We start from the raw sequence: 6,060 nt of genomic DNA on the forward strand, positions 1-6,060 counted from the left end.
TGCAACAAGCTCCAGATTGCACYGACCCAGCCGGCTGTGCCTGGATTGCTGCTGGGCACACAGGCCTGGGAGTGCACTCGGAAAAACACAGCAGTGAGGCTAAAAGGAATGTTCTCCTCTCTTCAGGGTCACAGGGAACTTGATTTATCTGATTAACACGTTGGGGGRAAAAAAAGCATTTCAAGTGGCTTGTATTTTAATGGGGAGTTTTTTCTTTTTTAACCTCTTATTTCTGAAGCAGAACACAGTTAATCTYGTCAGAGGGGAAAAGAATATTTTCTTGGCATTTCCTTTTAATAAAACTTACTCTCAAAGTGAAGAATCAGGCTCGGTCAACAATTAATTTTGGTTGTACACCCAAAAATGCTTGTAGGCTTCTGTTTATTGTTACTTCTTAACAATACTCATTACACGAGTAGTGTGTAGGATTATCTAAGATCCAGACTCTTGGAAGGTCAGAATGGTTGCATAGGTTTTACTTTCAAGTCATAATGCACACAACAGTCAAATGAATGGTTGTAAATGCACATCCCATTCCCTGCAGAAGGGAAGAGTTTTGTGAGCTACTGCATGAATAAGCAGCATGTTCATATTCTCAATCCTCATTAAAAAACCCAACAAATCCCACTTGSTTACAGCTGTTTCATTGCATAGGAGAGAAACATGTCAAGTTGCATAATTAAAATAATTTATTATTGTAAAAAAATACCWTACAGCATAGGTAAAGTATATTTATTAGAAGTTCTTGATAGAGCTCCTCCAAGCCTGGAGATCATCTTCTGATTTAAATGTTTCTTTCATGCTGCAATTTTATATACATCGTTATATATTTATACATGTGGATATGATTTCTGCATTTATTATAACTTACATTTATATAGAAGTTATTTGGTGCTCTCTATTAATAGTCCTTGTTGTAGGGCTCTTCCTTTTCTGGGGCTTCCCAGGGCAATACCTTCCTTGCTGCTAGACTGTTACCTGGTCCTGATGAGGAAATGTGTGCAATTGCTATGAAGTCTTTATAGTAGGTTTGAGAGAAAATGGAGGGAAAAGCCTCTTGCCCTTGCTGTCAGTGATGCTCTGAATCGGTGCTCTCAGTGGCACTGAGACTTGGAAAAGGAAGTTGTTTTAGTTCGCTCAAGCTCTGCCTTTCTTACATAAATCCCTGAGTTTATTTCTTCATCCAGAAGCCCTGKGAGATGCTTACTCATCTCCAGCACCAAAACCAGGGGTTCACTCTAGCTGCAGGAGAGCAGACATGGCACTGGTTTTAAAAGATTTAAAGGCCTGGCCTTTRAGTAAGATTATATTCAAATACAGAAGAAAAAGTGATGATCAATTCTACAGAAAATGTGGAAACTGTAGGCTTAGAAATCCATTTGCCACTGGGACTCAGCTACGAGTAATATTACTGGCAGAGAAAARCAGAAGTGGAAAATGAAAGTAGAAAATGAAGAGATCTGGTTTACTTGGGGCAGGAAACTTGGGCTCAGAACTTTAAAGCAGAAGTCGCTTAAATAGGAAGTGGAAATGTCAGGCTCGTCTCAGACATCAAAAGTATATTCCAGGCAAAGGGTCTTGTCAAGCCAATCTTATTGCTGTGAGAAATGTTACAAAACTAYTGGCAAATTAAACTGTTTCAAAGTTTCTGGACTTGGCAGAAAGTATCATGGGCCAGACCCTTTGAATTTTCAGAGCAGCTCTCAATGCTATAATGATGTTTTGTGGGCCTCATTAATGATCCAAATTTTGACATTTACAATCTGTTAATTWGTATTTCACAGAAAATAGTTATGTATGATGAATTTTTATGGGAAAAATATCTAGTCTTTCAGAGATTATGAAACTCCTCCATTGTAAAAAAAATAATGCATTTCTTAAGCAGATCATTTGAGCTGTGTATGTCACAGTTCAAACATTTCAATATTTTTCTGCTTAAGAAAAACAATCTCAGTTTATAATTTTCCTTGTGGCTGGTTCACATACAGTGTGGTGGCATGCCATGCTGGCCTTCCTCATGGAATCAGGCAGGTACTAGTGCACATCTGCAGGGGAGAGGATGATAATTTATTTTGGCTAAAATAAATATTCATACACATTTTGTTAAGACTCCACAYGAAGTACGGCCACTTAGAACTAATTTCAAAGTTTGTCTGATGATGATGGTGATGACCTCAGACTATGCTGACATGGCACCTCTGTGTAACCCACATYATGGATAATTCATTAAAATAAAGTAGGTTAAGCTACTGACTGGSCAAGCAGGCTCCTACTTCATCACACAAACTAGTAAGAAACTTCTCTGTGTCACAGTTGCTGGCTTTCTTTCCAAGTCAGCTCCAGACTCATTTAATTAGAAAAGAGAAGCAGATGTGGTGACTGGTGATGGGGGCAGGAGAGGTGTTACCAAAGTGAGAGAGGGCAGAGAAAAGGGGTTTTGGTTTTGATTTTTTTAAAGTCTCTTTTTTCTTCTCAGCATTTTGCCTGTCTATCTTGCTCTCCAGAATTTCCCGAGACTTTTCTGATTATCCTCACTGACAAAAAGGGAAAAATGGGCTCAGTTCTGGTATTCTTACTCCCTCAAAGCAAAGCTGTAGAACAAGAGCTCTTGAAGCTCTTACAAGGGATGAGAGACCCTGCTGAGCTCTCCCTGCTCACCCACAGCTTGAACAGCAGAAACACTCTAAATCAGGTATTTCGAGTTTAGATGGAGGCTGTGCAGCTGCTGTTTCATCTCTGCAGTGGGAAGGCCAGGGCCAGTGGCTAAATTCACCCCAGGTAATTCAGATTATTTCATTTGGAAAAAATCTGCTTGTTGTAGCTCAGATTGAGCCTTACCTAGCATGAGTTTACCACCTTCTCAATCCACCTACTACTGAGCAGTAAARGTAGTGCCCTGGCATCCTTTTATTGTGGTTTAAGTGTGCACAGACTCTCCTGTGTGTAGGAGGGCAACAGGCAGAGTTTCCACTGAAATGTGTTTAACTTGAAGGTCTCCCATRCATTTTTTCTGTGGCTGTATTTCCCAAGGCACACACTTTTTAAAATCACTTTTTTAAAATTACAATCTGATTTTTTTCCAAATGAGCTGCTATGACTGCTAAGTAGCACACTCAGATCAGTSTACAGCTTCAAAGCTGTGACGATGATTCAATGATAAAGCCTTAAGATCAGCATTGTGGCAGGCAGGCAGCTGGCTCGGGTGCTTTTGTGGGTCTTTGTGCCTTTTGTTTTGTTGCTCTAGAAAGGTCTAAGTAAGGAAAAGCAGGGTGCACACCTGCGTGGCTTCCTGCAGCACGGTGGGGACAGCTTTTGTGTTGAAAATGGAGCACCTTCAAATGCAGTGAGCTCTGTCATGCTGAGGAGTGATGGGCTCCTGTTAGCATTAATAGCAAAAAGTCTATGTGCACAAATAAAAAAACATGCAGTGAAAACCATCACACACATCTGAAAATCTTGGTCTTTTTTCTCTGAACTCAAAAACCCTGTTTACTAGCATTAGAATAAAAAGTTATGAACTTTGTACTGAAGTTGTAATCATGTCTGCAAGCTAAGATTCTTGCTACAATATTTTCTGACACTGGCAGTATCACTCTGTTGACATCACTACAACTGACCTCAGCAGCCTAAATTTCACCCATAGGCTTGAAAAATATGGGAACAAAAAGGTATGCAAAGATGAATAAATATTAAAATATTGCTAGAGGCAGCTTGCTGCCACGCTGTCTGGGTGAGCTTATTGACTGCTGGGCAAGTCGGCAACACAGCCCCAGCTTCAGCTGGCACAGCAGTCTGATGACCCTATATTGAACATCTACTTTAAACCAACTCATATTTTTTCCTAAATTTGGCCTGTGTCTTAACGGAAGAAATATGTTTRCACCTTTAGGGGGTTTTGCATTCAGAGAAAGCCAGTTTGAGCTGTATATTTATTTAATTGCTTTTCCTAAAGATCTCTTCAACTTCTAGGAGAAAAATTAAGAATAAAAAAGTGTCCTTTTTTTTCACTACCCATGTGATAATTCAGGTAGARTAAATACTACTTTTTTAAAAAGTGCAAAAGAAATAGCAGGAGAAAAGTGCCATAGTTTCTGTGTCTCTAACTTAGAGGTTAATTTATATCTTGACCCATCAGCATGGTTGTGGTTCTCAGTGTATGTTGTGATCACCCCAGCCAGCAGATCACTTACTCCCCCACAGTGGCATGTGGGAGAGAATCAAAAGGGYAACAGTGAGAAAAGTWGTGGATCRAGATATAAAAGCAGTTGTAGAAATGAGGGGAAAGGGTAGGAGGACACAAAGTGACGCACAGGAGGTCACTTCTCACCTCCCACAGGCAGACCAATGCCTCCAAAGAGGGAGCGCTGTGGAAAGGCCACATCCCCAGCTCTATTGCTGAGCCAGGCACTCYGTGGTTCAAAGCACCCCTTTGGTCAGCCGGGTCACTGTCCTGGCTGTGCCCACTCCCAGCCTCCAGCCTGCACCCAGGGGGGAAGAGAGCTGAGAAAACCTTGACACCCTGCAAGCCGTGTTCAGCAACACCTACAAGTGCTGCGCTATCAGCACAATTTTAGTTGCAAGCTGGTAACRTGCGGGCTGTGATGAAGCAATTAACTCCATCACAGCCAGCCCCAGCACAAAGCTGCATTTCAAATAGTTTTTTTTTTCTTTTCCCAGTGCAGCTAATTGCTATCTTCTTTCCCACTCTTCTGCGTTACAGTAGTGCCACCTCCCTTATTCCATTCTCTCTACGATTTCTCATGTTGCTGCCTCTCCCAAAAGAATTTTGTAGCTTCACCAGCATATTTGTGCACTCGGGCAGGCAGGGAGGGGMAGTGGGGAGCCATGTAAGTATGTTTTGAACTGTGTAGGCTAACCAACAACTCACATCCTTGCCACAGCTCAACATCTGCTTGAAGAAAATCAAGTGTAATATATCAGAAAATTCCAGCTCTGTCTCAAATAGACTAAGATCAACAAAGATATCACAAAGAAAATAGTTCAACTTTGCAGCCTAGAGTAGCTGAACCTGTGCTCCACTGCATTGTACTTAAGTGCTGCTGCTTTGTGCATAGCTCAAGGTTGTTTAATCCATTTTCTGACTTTCAACAAAATCTTARTTTTCTACTCAGTCATTTCTTTGTATGTCATTCCAGCTACGAGCAACACCAGYTTATACTGAAAGTGAAAAGAAGGAATAAGAATTTCCTTTCTTGTAGTGAAARTATTAATACTTCAATAGGAAGAAGGAAAGCTTTATTTGGAAAGGTAAGATAGAAAACCTGGGATGGAAAAAATGATGAATACTGGCACCCATCTTTTAAGAGTAGAGTAGAAGTTGTCTTAGCTAAGCTAGTCCATGTAAATTTTTCTGTTATTCTGATACAATTCTGAAGGTGAATGGGGATTTTTCTCCTTTTTAAAATCTATTTTTAATTAGTGTTCCTAAACACTAACATGTACTTATACTTATATTAGGACATGAGTACACAGAGATTTAAAAATTTCTGTTTCACCACTTTCTAGTGCCCTCTAGGATTTTTGGTTTAAYTGAAAAATCAAAAATAGAACTTATCCTCCCTTCATAAAAGAAATCAGAACATTAACTAATTTTAGCCTGTTCACCACTTTACATCACGTCTCTGGTATTTCTGTTCTCTGTTTCTCTTGCTTGTCATGTGGCTGTGAGAGTAGTGAGTCTTGCATCTCAGGCAGTTCCTAATTTTAGAGGGGGGAGGATTTTTATTGTCGAGCCTTAGTGCAGTGTAAACACTTTTACCCCCTTTTCTTTGCCATTCTCTTGGTAGTTCATAGGGGCTTGGGTTTTGCTTTGCARAAGGTAATTCTGCCGTTGAGAATCCCTGTCTGGTTTAATGTAGAGTATTTGTCCATGTTCCAGGCTTGAAAAGGTCAGAATTCACCATTAGTTTTGCTTTTCTTTCAAACACTTCGCTTGCCAGTAACGTCAGAGCTGAGCGAGGCTAAGCACCATTACGGTGTGTTAAACATGCCCCGAGTCCTGGCGCCAGAACCCTTCCGAAGGCTGGCTGCCCACACGGC

General features: G+C 40.7%; 1 long non-coding RNA gene across 1 annotated transcript in view; it reads left to right on the forward strand.

The window, feature by feature from the left end:
• Positions 1-5,162: 5,162 nt before the first annotated feature.
• Positions 5,163-6,060, forward strand: part of LOC130572526 (uncharacterized) — a 12,013-nt gene continuing 11,115 nt past the window's right edge. The window contains exon 1 of the long non-coding RNA XR_008965225.1: positions 5,163-5,268. This is a non-coding gene — a long non-coding RNA (uncharacterized LOC130572526). The remainder of the gene's footprint in view (positions 5,269-6,060) is intronic.

Source organism: Malurus melanocephalus, unplaced genomic scaffold (genome assembly GCF_030028575.1).
Source record: "Malurus melanocephalus ecotype Western Australia unplaced genomic scaffold, MMel_1.1 scaffold_37, whole genome shotgun sequence".
NCBI lineage: Eukaryota > Metazoa > Chordata > Aves > Passeriformes > Maluridae > Malurus > Malurus melanocephalus.